We start from the raw sequence: 14382 nt of genomic DNA on the forward strand, positions 1-14382 counted from the left end.
CAGGAAGAACAGGGGACGGAGGCATGTGTCAAATGACACCACAGGGATTCAACCCGCAAAACCCCGCGAGACAAACCATAAAGGGAGGAGAGTGGGGGAAGGAGACCCGGCTCGGGAACCCACAGGTTAAGAGATTTAGGAGAAAATCAGCCAATCGCAATGTACGGAGGGGGTGATATTAAGAAACTATGGTTGGGGCCCCCGACGGGCTCCATCAGTTAAGGATGTGGCGCTTGATTTCAGCTCAGGTCGTGAGCTCGGGGTCCTGGCGTGGGGCCCCGCCCGGGCTCTGCACTCAGCACGGAGTCTGCTGAGATTCTCTCTCCCTCTGCCTCTCCTCCCCTGTGTCCGCTCACTCTCTCTCAAATAAGTACGTAAATCTTCAAAGAAAAGTGCTGTTGATTTTCTTAGGTGTGATAGATTTTGTGATTATACTCAAGAGTTGTCGCCTTTAAGAGTCACACACTGAAGTATCAGCAGAGGACGCGGTGCCGTGTTCCGGATCTGCTGCCAGATGATGAGTGGGGGGAGGGGCGGAGGGGGAGGGAGAATTAAGGAGATGCCGCCTTTCCAGACACGCAGGCCCTGCGCCGCCGGGGCCCCAGGGAAGCTAGACTCCCTAGAATCCCAAGCAGACTCCCTGCTGAGTGCAGAGATCAAAATGAATCGCTTTGGGGATTCAAAATGACTCAGCAAAACCTCAAAGCATGGGCTGTACTTTTGCTCCAATTCTGCCCCAAGCACATACCATATATCTGCTTCGTTGAAAAAATAACCAAAAAGGAGCATTCTAAGCATAAAAAGAAGAAAAACAAAAAAAACCCTCCCTGACTCCTATAAGATTGAAGTCACATAGCATCACATACACTAAGAATGTTCTAGAATATTCCTGAGTTTCAGGAATCATGGCACCTAGGAGTGGGTTAAAGATAAGACAGTCTATTGTTTTCTGGAATGCACTTCGTCGTGGTCATGGGGAGCTCCGTGTAAAAACACACATAACTCCGCACCAACACGGGTCCCTGAGCGCGGTCGACCTGTGCGGCTGCCCTCACACGCGCTCCAGTCAACCTCTTCTCCTTTCTCTTTAAAATGTTTAAAAAGTTTTTTTCATTTTGCACCAGCAGTGGGTAAAGCTATAAAGAAAACGAGACTGGCCAAGTTGATGATCGTGGAACCAAATGTTGAGGGCATCTGGATTCATGAAACTGTTCTGTCAACTGTCGTGACTGTACATTTTTCTGGAGTAAAATTTATTTTAACTTTAAAAAGAAGTGTAAATTTGCTGAAGGAGGATGCTTTCAGTTTTGCAAGATGAGAAAGTTCTGGAGATTGTTTGCTCACAATGTGGACAGAACATCTGGACTGCACACTCAAAACTGGGAAAAGATGGTGGGATATATGGTTAAATTTATGTTTTGTGTTTTTTTCTTAAGATTTTAAAATTGTTTATTTGTTTATTTTAGAGAGAGAGAGCTTGAGCAAGGAGGAGAGGTAGAGAGAAGCAGATCCCCACTGAGCAGAGAGCCCGATGCGGGACTCCATCCCAAGACCCTGGGATCGTGACCTGAGTCAAAGGCAGATGCTTCACTGACTGAGCCACCCAAGCATCCCTATGTTACGTTTTTGTTTTAGTTTTTTACCACAGTTAAAAAGGAAAAAGTGCCAAAAATTCTGTCTATCAGATAAACTTAAATCAGACACTCAAGGTCAAAAATAAAGGACTGGATGATAGACACATCACATGCCAGGGAATACTAACAATTAGGTAGACATGATATCAAGAGGTGTAACTCAAGGGGCACCCGGGGGGGCTCCGTTGGTGAAGCCTCTGACTCTTGATTTCAGCCCATGTCACGATCTCAGGGTCCTGGGACTGAGCTCTGCGCTGGGCGTGGAGCCTCAGATTTTCTCCTCTGCTCCTCCCCTCTCCTCTCTCTCTCTCTCAAAAAAAAAAAAAAAAAAAAAAAAGGTATAATTCAAGGCAAAAAGTAATAAATGCTTAAGGAATGACGGAGGTCATGGAATTTATCATCCACAAATTAAAAATAGTTGCAAGGGTGCCTGGGGGGCTCAGTGGGTTGAGCCTCTGCCCTCTGCTCGGGTCAGGATCTCAGGGTCCTGGGATCAAGTCCCGCATCGGGCTCTATGCTCAGGGGGGAGCCTGCTTCCTCCTCTCTCTGCCTGCCGCTCTGCCTACTTGTGATCTCTGACTGTCAAATAAATAAATAAAATATTAAAAAAAAAAAGAAAAGAAAAAAAATAGCTGCAAAACACATAGAACAGAAACTGACAAACACATAAGCCAAGGACCCAGATGCAAACGCAGCAAACATCTTTAATGTCCTTCTCTCAGAAATGAACAGATGAAACAGATGCAGAGGAGGCTTGTGAACACTTTGAGGGTTACGGCCTCTGTAACCGACGAGCAGACCATGTATTAAGCCACAAAGGACATCTCGACATGCCCTAAAGCACAAAGGTCACAAGGAGGCAAATTCATGGGCACAGTATAAGAAAATCAGGTGTTAACCAAAGGGTGACATTGAAGAAAAAACCCAGCATCCTGAGACACTGGCAGCAAACCTAAGGTAGGACCGGTAGACACACTATGGTATGTTCATATGGCGGGATAATGCATGGGAATTTAAGTATTTTTCTGGAGCTGTGTGTATCCGGAGGACACATCTCAAAACCTTGACCTACGCACGAGTTACAGTAGGTTGTATGGTGTGACCACGTATCCTGCGTGATGCTGGAGACACCCACATGCCCATGAATCCTAAGTTCAGGGCAGTGGTCACCTCTGAAGGCACAGGGGACAGCGGTCCTGGAAGAGAAGTACAGAGACCTTCAATTTTATCATTTTAAGAAGAAAAAATGCTGGGCAAAGTAAGGTAAAACGTTAAGATCTGACAGACTAGGACAGTGGGTATGTGTGTTTGATGATGTTGGTCTTCACACTTTGCTGTAGTGTTGAGTTTTTTTTTTTTTTTTTTTTTTTAAGGAACTAACAGGGAGTGACTACAAATGAGCAAGAGGAGTGTGGGATCACGGAAATGTGCTAAAATTGGGCTGTGGTGATGATTTCACAGCTCTGTAAACTTGCTAAAATCATTAAGTGGTATACCTAAAGTTAGTGAATGTAGGCATGTAAATTCTACCTTAATGAAGCTGTAACAAATGAAACAAAATGAAGAATATTTAGGAGTAAAAAGAAGTCACCAGGAGCTTCCAGTCCCTCCTGAGACCAAACAAGCACACTGCCCTCCATCTCTGATCACAATTAAAAATATCACACAGAATGAAACAGAACAATTTTCTGAAAGATAGGGACAAGATATCAAAACTTGATGAAAGACTGATATGGGGGTGTCCTGCCCCCCAAACCACTGGCTTAATTCAAGGTTTCTTGCACCCCAGAACAGCATGGTGCATATGGCCAAGAGAAGCCCTCCTTTCTGGACTCTGGGCTGGGAAGAGATGCCCTGATGGATAGAGAGAGAGGGAGAAATGCCTGCTTTTCTTTGTCCTAGTCTTACCCTAGAGGCAATTCCTGCCCTAAACCTGTGCTCCCAAGAGGGTGGGAGCAGCAGAAGATTTTATTTTATTTTGTTTTATTATTTTATTTATTTTATTTTATTTCAGCAGAAGCTACTGCAATCTTCACTGTGGCCCAGGATAATGTAGCCACCGGAGATACTCAGCAGTGTGCGGGGACTACAACCCCCACTTCACAACCAGAGGAGCAGGGAGGGAGGCCTCTGGAGGCAAAGAGTGTAGGGGATAAGAAGGAGGTCTAGAAAAAGATCCCATGAAGTTTAGTATGATGTTCCAGACTCACCCTTGAGCTGGAAATGTGTGGAAAGGCTTTGAGCATTGAAACATGGTACAGACCATTGCCAAGGTCAAAGAATGGACCCAGGGGCATGCAAGTGTGAGATGTATCCAAATAACACTGTGAAGACTGTGAAAACTGATCTCATGTGGGAACCACAGCCTACAGGAAGCAGGTCTGAACTTGTGATCTGCTTCTAATCAGGCTGATCTGACAGCAAAAACAAAATGAGCAAGGTTGGAGATTTTGATAGGATCCAGAGACTTATTAGGTAATACTCAAAATGTTCAAAATACAGTCCAAAAGTACTCACATGACAATAACACCAAAGAAAATGTCAGGAATTTGTAAGAGAAAAAATTATGAATGATACTAACTCTGAGATGATCCGGTGTTGAAACTATCACAGAAAGCATTTAAATCAGCTCTCATGAATATGCTCCAGTAAGTAAGGAAAACACTCTTGAAACAAATACAAAGGTAACAATTTTCAGCAGAGATAAAAAAAACTATGAAAAAGAGTAAGATGGGATTTAAATTAAAAATACAGTAACAGAGATTAAAAAAATCATCGAATGGGCTTAATGTGAGAATGGTGAGATGGAAGAAAGTGAGTGAACTTGAAGACCATTATGAATGACCAAGAGATTGGCAAAGACAGAGTCTGGATAACATTTGCATGACTGAAGTCCCAGAAGGACAGAAGTGAACGGTTGATAGAAAAAGCATTTGAGGGGCGCCTGTGTGGCTCAGTGGGTTAAAGCCTCCACCTTCAGCTCAGGTCGTGGTCTCAGGGTCCTGGAATTGAGCCCCACATCGGGCTCTCTGCTCAGTGGGGAGCCTGCCCCCCCGCCTGCCTCTCTGCCTACTTGTGATCTCTCTCTCTCTCTCTCGGTGTCAAATAAATAATTAAAATCTTAAAAAAAAAAAAGAACAAAAATTCTTAAAACCAAGCAGAGAAAAATGACACATTCCATGCAGAGCAGCAAGCATTGAGTAACTGCAAACTGTAGAGGTTTGCAGCATCAGAAACTATAGGCGCAGGGACACTTGCGTGGCTCGATGGTTAAGCATCTGACTCTTGGTTTCAGCTCAGGTCATAACCTCAAGGGTCGTGAGATTGAGCCTCATATCAGGCTCCCTGCTCAGTGGGGAGTCTGCTTGAAGATTCTCTCCCTCTGCCTCTCACTCCACTCACTTGCTCTCTCTCAAAAATAAATAAGTAAATCTTTAAAAAATATCATAGATCCTGGATACAGTGGCACAGTGCTCCAAGAAAAGGGCTGCCAGCCTTGGATTCTCCTGCAGTTCTCTTATTTCCCACAAATGAAGAAGTAAATACAGTCTCAGATGGAGGCAAAGTGAGAAGATTAGTCTCCAGCAGATAAGCTCTAAAAGCAATCTTAAGATTTCCGAGGGAAATGATGCTGGAAATATGGATACTGAGGAATAAAGACAGAGCAACAGATAGGGATAGAGGAAGAAGAAGGAAGAAGGAGATGTACCACAGCAATGTTAATCGGTGGAAAACAGGGAAGTTCTCTGCTGATTTCAATCACCGTAGCTGTCGCAGCAGTGAAAACCATCGACAGTCTGGTGGGGCTTTACTTAACCGCAGTGGGCCAATTCCACGAGATGTAGGGTTTGTAAATGGGCACACACCTAACAACAGGCTCATGGTACACAAACACAATCAGAGCTGCAAGGAGAATGAGGCGAATGCACACTTACAGCTGCAGATGTCGGTGCCCCCGGGGGCAGTTGGCGTCACTTATGTAAACGGTTAGTATTAGTATGCACACCGTGTGTTCTTCCTGGTGGCCACAACCAGGACCACAAAGTGTCTGTGTCTTTACTGGGTCATTAGCATCTATAACGTAATTAACTTACATCTAGTAATGGGGAAACATCTAGCTAAGACCATGGCGCATCCAGTCCCCAACACCATGGAGCAGGCGAGACCCGGGTGTGGTGCCAGTGACTAGGGCAGCGAGGTGGGAGACAGGGAGTCCTGGGGTGCGTGCCAAGGGGTTTCTCCATCCAGGAATAATGGTGTGAAACAGAGGAAGTGATGGTCCAACCAGCGGAAGCCTTTGTGGGGCGTGAGCATGAGAGACGAGGCTTGGTGTTTTGAAAAAAGCTGAAGCCAGGGGTGGAAGAACAGAATTCTGGGAAAAATCTTTTCCCCAAAGTCCCAATAAATTCCATCTGTGGCCACTTCCCTCTAGCCTTCTAGTAAATCAACTCCATTTCATCCAGTGTTCGTTGAGGACGTGTTGCCTGGCCCAGTGCTGTGTTAGAAGCCCAGAGGGCACGTAGCCTGCTCCCTCCAGGACACCATGGCCCAGTTCAGGGACGAGCATGTCACAGTGCTATAAGGCAGAAAGAGCGGCGGTCCCTCAGATTATTCTGGGCATGGGGTGGGGGGGAAGCGGGCAGCCTAACTGATGTAAAACAGAGAAAGAGACGCAAGAGGCAGGCTGTTTCCATTCTCTGGCTGTCCCGAATGCTGGCCGGGACACCCGCAGCCCCACTCCCCACCCCCAGCCACATTCCCACAATACACAGCACTAAGGGGTCTCAAAGATTAAGACATAGTTTAATGATGGCCAAAGCGAGGCTCCCTTTATAGAGACGCTCAGGCACGCTGCGGTGTCTTAGCCGAAGCCGGGAGAAGTCTGGAGATCAAGGCAGCGCAGCCCATGGTGCTGTGCGGGTGTGACGCGCCAGCCCGAGAACAGGGGACCCACTCATCAGAGGAGGCACCGGGGAAACACAACCCAGCGCTCAGAAGGCAGAAAGCAGGGGCACCTGGGTGGCTCCGTCTGCTAAACGTCTGACTCTACATTTCGGCTCAGGCCATGATCTCAGGGTCCTGAGATCCAGCCCAAGCCAGGCTCTGTGCTCAGCCGGGAGTCTGCTGGGGATTCTCTCTCCCTCTGCCCCTCCCTCTGCTTGAGCAGTGCCCTGCCTGCTCCCTCTCTCTCTCAAATAAATAAATCTTAAAAAAAAAATAAAAGGGCACAGAACAAGCTTGGCCCTTGAGAGGGTGCCGTGGCGTGGTGGCATTCGGGCCAGCAGCAGGGCGGTGACACCATTTCCCAGCTGACACCCTCTATCCTGCGTCCCTTTGCGACTTCTGTCTGCCCCAGCGCTTGTCCTTTCGTGACCGCTCCCCGATCTTCACTTTTATTTTCTTTTTCATTTCTTTCGCAGTAACTTCCTTCTGCAATGTTGATTCAGCCGCTGCTCCCTTTGTGGGGCAGGAAGGGGGTGGAGGAGCCGGCAGAGGCAGCTGCAGCTGCAGAGGAGGCCCGAGCATGCTCCCAGGGGGTGGGCAGAGCAGAGCGGAAAACACTGTGGGCCCTGCCAGGGGCTCTGAACAGTGCTCTCCCTGGGGCCGCCACAAATCCTTACCGACAAGCAGAAAGTCACCCTGCCAGGGCCACAGAGATCCTTACTGTAGTCCAGGCCACACGGGTGCTAGGGCAGCCAGGCGAGCGCAGAAGCTAGGGAGGATGTTTGAGGGCTGGGCCCTTTCCAGCCACCTGCTGTCCTGGACGCGGCCTGTGTTCTCATCCTCACTCATGGCCCAACTACGCCTTCAGGTCAAGCAGAAGGTCTTTTGTCCTCAGTCTTCCTCTTTCTGGCTTCCTCCTTCCAACCCGGCTAAAGGAAAGACACCCTGAGGAGGCCGGGGCAGAGGCTGGCCTATGGCCTGAGCAGGGACTGCCCAACCCTCACCAGAACAGAAAGATTAACCAACAGACTTGACTTTGTGGAAGGTCACACTGAGGACCTGCTGGAGGGCAGAAGACTTGGCTCCAGCAAAGGAGATTGAGCCAGAAAAAGTTAAGCAATTATCCACGCTGGGGAAAGCCATAAGTTGTATAAGGAAGAAAATGTAATTCTAGAATGTTCCCTTGGCTCAGTAGCGCACAGTTACACTGTCAGAATAACCAAAGCACTGAGCCCAGGTTAGAAATGGAATTGTTGGGACGCCTGGGTGGCTCAGTGGGTTAAGCAGCTGCCTTCGGCTCGGGTCATGATCCCAGCGTCCTGGGATCGAGTCCCACATCGGGCTCCTTGCTCCGCAGGGAGCCTGCTTCTCCCTCTGCCTCTGCCTTCTACTCTGTCTGCCTGTGCTCGCTCTCACTCACTCTCTCTCTGACAAATAAATAAATAAAATCTTTAAAAAAAAAAAAAAAGAAAGAAATGGAATTGTTGGAGGGCACCTGGGTGGCTCAGTCAGTTGAGTATCTGCCTCTTGACCTCAGCTCAGGTCTTGATCTCAGGGTCATGAGTTCAAGGCCCATTTTGGGTTCCATGCTGGACATGGTGCCTATTTTAAAAACAATAATTTAAAAATGAAACTGTTCATCGTTCTACAGAGATGTGATGGGCTGGGGTGTGAGAAGCTAACATCCTCATTACCACAACAGGAAGGTCATAATGCCTTCCCGGTCCCCTGGAATTGAATTTCTCCTTTCAGTATGAAGACCGGGCTGACGGGTGGGGGTTCCAGGAGGTCAGGCGAGCTGTCTAACCCTAACCCAGGTCCCAGGGTCATTTCTCTCTTTACGGCACCTACCGGATTGCCATTTCCTGTTCAATCTGTCATTTCTTCCAATGCCAAATAAAGCCCCTTTCGGACATCTTTAGGGACGTGTGCCCACTGGACGTCTCGGTTGCCTTTGTCAAATCAACTTTGTACCTTCCAACTGGTACCTGGTTTGGGGGCAGGGATGCCAGGCTGAGAGAGGAGCATGGACTTGGGGTCCGGCAGACGGGGCACTGGTAGCGGTAGTCGTCTCCAGACAGCCAATCCCTTTTCTTCCCTGGGCCCCGTTTCCCTCACTCCCTCCCCTCCACTGTGAGGACAAATGAAGACATATGAAAGGGTTCCTCAAAGGGCCTGGCACACACAGCAAGTGCCCAATACGTGTGAAGTTGCAAATCATCAGAAAGATGGCAGCCACAAGGTCCCAGGAAGCATGGAGCTCTCAATCAAATTACAGCAGATTTTTCTGTTGTTGTTGAGGGGAGTGTCTATACCTGAAGTTATAGAAAAATTTCTTTTGGGGATACCTGGATAGCTCAGTTGGTTAAGCATCAACTCTTGATTTCGGCCCAAGTCATGATTTCAGGGTTGTGAGATCGAGCCCCGAATCGGGCTCTGTGCTCAGGGCAGGGTCTGTTTGAGCTTCTCTCTCCCTCTCCTGCTGTCCAGCCTCTGGCTGCGGTGACAAACAGTCGCTTCTGGCCTTGGGCTCCCCCTCGTCCATGAGGTCAGTGATCACTGGCCTCCCCTCCGTGGGTGTGAGGTTATGGGCGTCAGTGATCACTGGCCTCCCCTCCGTGGGTGTGAGGTTATGGGCCAACGGGGACAGATAACAGGCCTGGCCCAGAGAAAGTGCGGGAATAGCAGGCGGCGTGTGTCACGTGTGCCGCGGAAACTGCTCTGCGACACCAGGGAAGCCTCGGACCCACTGCACGTAAGCAAGCTTAGCTGGGCTCAGAGCAGGCAGAACCCTGCTCCACACCAGGGGCTCTCTGGGGAGGCCGCTGGGTGGGAGAGGAGGAAGTACACGCAGGAACCTGGAAATCCCAGCCTAAGCACTGGGCAGGGCCCGTGTGAGGAACGCAGACCCGGGGCCCACGCTCAGCCCGAGGATCTCTATCCCGATGGGGGCAGGGCCCGAGTGTCTGGTTCACCCACTCCGGGGGTCTGATGGGATGCTGGGTCTGGAGCCCCGAGCAGACTCTGAGCCCCCGGCTGCTGGGCCTGCACTAGGAAGGCACTCGGTGCTGGGGAAGAAGGACCGGAGGGCCTCAGGGCCGGGACAGAACCCGGATCCCATGAAGCTGAAGTCAATCCTAGGGGCCTTTTTTCTCTCTCCAAAAGCTTCTCCCTTGGCCTCCCACACCAGTTTCAAGACTCCTCCTCCTCCGCAGAGGAGACCCAGGCATTTCATTCCGCTCCCCAGCTCCCCACCAGCACCCCCCAAACCCCAGAGGTTGGTGTTCCTGTGCCTGTCCCCCCTGGGTCCACATCACCCTCCTGGGCAGCCAGCTGGGGCCAGGGGCCTCCTTTCCCGGTCTCCCGTGAAGTGCTCCAGCTCTGCCCACCTGCTTCCCGTCCCCGCCTTGGTTTGGGGTCCCCACCGAGAGCGCTCCCACAGGGAGCTATCTGGGAAGATCTCACCCTCCGCCACCTGGGAAGCCCTTGCAGGCTGGAGGCAGCCTTCTCCGTCCGCTTCTTCCTGTTTTCTCTCTCAAGAGAACAGGAGCACCTTTCCAGCGTGCGGGCCCGTGGTCAGTCTTGCTTGTGGCCCGCAGAGGAGCAGGCAGGTGAGCAGTGCTGGGCCACTGGGTTCTGGGAAGCCCCAAAGGCAGTGCCAGGCCCCCGCTGGGCAGGTGGCTGTGAGGCCTTAGCCCAGTTCCTGAAAGGTGGGGTTGAGATGAAGAGCCTGGAAAGGGGGAGGTGGGGCAGGGGTCAGGGCCCAGCGCCCAGGGCCCAGCCCACTAGGGCTGGTGAATAAGATCCAGCAGAGGGTAGGAGAGGAAAATCCCATTCCCGTGGGGAAGCACCCAGGAGCCGCCTAAGCTGCGGTGAAGCTCAGGTTGAGGGGGGAGGGAGGGTTGGATCATTTGCCCTAATCTGGGTGTGACCCTGGCCACCCTGGGAATTGCGCACTGAAGCTTGCATGGGTAGGATGTGGGGGGCGGACTGAGACCCAGGGCTGTGTGCTGGGTGGGCTCCAGGGAGACCTACCCCTTCTCACGCCTGAGCAACATGAAAATTTCACATTTTTAAAAAGGCGGCAAGACCCAAACAGGTGGGGGAAAGGTGCTGGGAGGAACGGACGTCATGGCCAAGCACCTCTGGGCAAGGGGGTCAGAGGGATTGTAGCTGTTTACAGTAGGTTTCTGTGTTTTCCAAAGCGTTTCCGACGTGCAGGTGTTCACTCTGGAATCGGAAAAGGACGTTAACTATAAACAGTTGGGACCGTGCAGAGACCGAGCTGGACGTTTGGGGCCCGGGCTCTGGGGCCGCCCGGGGAGGGCGAGGGCGGGCCCCACGCCGCAGCCCCTGGGGGCAGAGCGCGCTGGCGAAATCGCGACTTCCCCGGGCCTCTCCCCCCCACCCCTGGCTCACCACTTCCTCCGGTCAACCCTGGCATCACGCAGAGAGTTGGACGCGTTATTTTTACCCAGAAAGTTTCCAAATTCGGGAACTGCACAGCCCCAGAGCGTTTGCATCTGAACTTCCTGTCGCATTCCCGGGCGCGGGCAGGCGCGGACGGTCCAGCCCGCAGACGCGCGCACGGCCCGGGGCCCCGCCGCACTGTCCAGGAGCCACGCGTGCGGCCCGACTCCCGGACATTCCCCTGGTTACGGAGACGTTCAGACCACAGCGGTCCCGCAGAGATTCAAACCGATCGTTTTAACCCCTGAAATGCCCGAAGCCAAGCCAAAGAGCACGGGCGTGTGCCCTCTGGGTCGCGGAGAAGGCTCTGGGCGTGGCCTCGGCGCTCCTCGCCCAGAGACCAGGCCGGGCGGAGGACCCCGGGACCCGGCGCCTGCCTTAGTCTCCCAGTTTGCAGGCAGGCGACCGAGCGCACTGCGCGCCCAGTGGGGCGGGTGTCAGCCACACGCCCTGCGGCGCGGCAGCTCCTTGCCAGAGTCGCTGGTGCCGGACGCTGGGGAGGGTCCGGGAGATGGAGGAGGGGAGGGAAAACGCTCTCCTGTCCCTTCGCCCTCGAGCACCCGCGCGGGGCAGGACGGGCTGGGGTCGCACTCAGGATTTCGGCCCTGCCAACCCCACGCCGACCCTGAGCCGCGAGCCAGGCCACAGTTGCTGCCTACATTCGCAGGGCCCTGGAGCCCACTGAGCCGGCTGCTGCGGGCGCCTGGGGCTCTGTCTCCCCAAGACCCCCGCGCTGGCACCCCCACTGCGGAGATGGGGAAACAGCCCCAGAAGTTCCTCCCTTGCCAAGTCAACCCCAAGCCTGGACAGCTCCCCAGGGGCGCGCGCAAAGACCTTCGTGCCGGGAGTGGGGCCTGGGGGCACCCTGAGACCGGGACTCAGGCCAGGAAGGGGTTGGAGGGAGCAGAGTGTGCGGGGAGAGGGGCCGAAACCGGCTGAGAGGACACAGTCCCAGGGCTGAGTGGGGAGCGGTGGGCGAATTTATCTGGACCCAGGTTGGCCCTGGCTGGTGGCAAAGGGGTGGCCATGATACCCCGGGAAGGAAGACCTGACCCTGGGCACTTGGCGAGGGCAGGGTTAGGGCAGCGGCCGAGGGCCAGGTAGGGCTGGGAGTCCCAACTCCAACTCCGGGGCCGTGACCCGGCACCGGCGGCGTCCGAGCTGCGAGGGGCTGCCCTATGGGGAGCGGTCGCTGGCCACCCTCACGCGCAGCCTGGTGGGGTCTGCGGAACGGGTTCTTCACTAGGAAGTCCCTCACTGAGGGCCCGGGGGGGACAGGGAAGGGCCGCGGGGGAGTCTGCACCTCCTGGGGTCCATCCTTCCGCGGCTGCGTGGGACCCCAGGCCTCGGCGCGCGGCGGTCTGGAGACGGCCCGTCCGCAGTCCGAGGGCGGAGGCCGAAGGGGCTCCAGGCCCTGGGGAAGCGGATTCTCCGGCAGCCCCACGGCCCCCCAGCTCCGCCCGGAAACCCAGAAGCCCAGGATGCGCGCAGAGCGGGCCGCGAGCGCCCTCGGGTGACCCAAGAATGAGGCAGGAAAAGCGAAGAATCGCGGTCCCCGCCGAGCGCCTCGAAGGGCCGAGCGGATGGGGCGGGGTCTCCCGGACCGAGAGCAGAGCCCGGCGGGGCGGGGGCTGGAGGAGGGGGAGGATTCTGTTTTAAGATTTTTACTACATTTTCGGGTGGAGATGGGGAGATCCGGCTGCACAGGGAAATGTGAGGACAGCAGGGTCAGGCGTGGGAAGTGTGGACAGGAGGAGGTCAGCCAGGCGGACTATGGGACAGATGGAGAGAGAAGAGGCCCCGGGACTTTGGAAAACTCCTAGCTGATCCGTTTTGTCCGACACGATTGTCTCTGTGTGGAGAAAACTTGCACAGCCCAGAGGAGGCAAAACGCAGGCCCTAAAATTGAAGGTGTCCCCGCCCAGGGCTGACCGAGTGCTGAGTGCCCACCGCGCCGCTGACCGCCTCGCAGGAGGTCCTCTCCAGAGGAAGCCGGTCTCTCCTCTCCACCGACCTGGGCCGGCAGATGCTGAGCAGAGACCCACGCTGGCAGCTCTTACCGCGGGGATGTCACGCCTGAGAGGGTCTTCTGGGGTTTCTTCCCGGGATATTTTTCTGTGGCTTCAGCCCAGGTCCATGCTGTGAAGTCACCCCTGTATGTTCAGGCCTGGTGTCTCCTTCTGCACCTATGAACCGCCTGGTTCCCTGTTGGGCCATTCTGGAACGGGACCGATCGGCTCCTGCACAGCCTGGCCAAAGACACCCTGAAGGGACCTGCTCTCCCCACAAGTAGGACGTGCCCACTTGCCATAGTCCTGCCTCTTCTAGCACACTGTGTGCTCAGTAAAGCCTTGAATATATCAACGGACACAGATTCCAGCCCCTTACGTGGCCTTGAGTCAATCACAGACCCCATCACCTTGGCCTTAAGCGGCTGATGTGGTCATCTGTCCAGTGTCCTGCTGGGGAGCCCCTCTGTGTCCCTCCTGAGCAGCGGCACCCGGCCCTGCCTGCAGCCGGCTCTTCCTTTCCCAGACTCATCGGTGCGCGTGGGCTTCCCCCGGGCTCCGGCCATGGTTGAGCCGTGGTGCTGACTCCCACTGTGGGGGGACACGGTGTGGCTAGTGTCCTGGCTGAGTCTGGGCTCCCGTGTGGCCCCCACCGCAGCCCTTTTTGCGCTGAACTTTGTTCTGGACTCGTCAGCCTTGCGTCCCCAGCAGCACAACGGGCTCCCTGGGGATGGGAGTCCCCCCAGGCTGCTCTCCTGAAGGCGGCCGTCCGGGCCGCAGGCCCTGCAGCCCCGAGCACGGAGCACCGGGGCTGTCCGGAGAGCGGGGCTCCCCAGCCTGCGACCCTGCCGCGCCCTACCGGGGCTGGGGGAGCTGGGGTGGGAAGGGGCGGGTTGCGCCAGTTTCCAGGGCCCGTTCCGGGGAGTGAGTGAGCGGTGTAACTGTCCGGTCAGGGCGGATGAAAGCAGCCGCGCCGCGTGGACCACGGGTTGTTGGGGTTCCCCTTGGTGTCCGGGGGTCCCCCCGCACACCGGACTCCGCTGGTCGGCACACACAGGCCCGCACGGCCCCGGCCTCTGAGTCCTGCTCTCCCCCGGCGCGTTTCTGAAAGGCACGAGGCCGTGGGGCCGACACACTGCTGTGTTTCCAGCAGGCTCGGTCCGCGGCGCACCTCGTCCATCGCGGCCGCAGATCGCAGGACCGCCGCGGCGGTGGGGCGGGGCCGGAGGCTGCGGGGCGGGGCGCGCGTGCTAGCCCCGCCCCCGTCGGCGGCCTGCGCGGGAGGAGCGCGGATCCCGGCCGCCCGGCTCCTGTTTCCGGCCGGG

Source organism: Mustela lutreola, chromosome 2 (genome assembly GCF_030435805.1).
Source record: "Mustela lutreola isolate mMusLut2 chromosome 2, mMusLut2.pri, whole genome shotgun sequence".
Classification (NCBI taxonomy): domain Eukaryota; kingdom Metazoa; phylum Chordata; class Mammalia; order Carnivora; family Mustelidae; genus Mustela; species Mustela lutreola.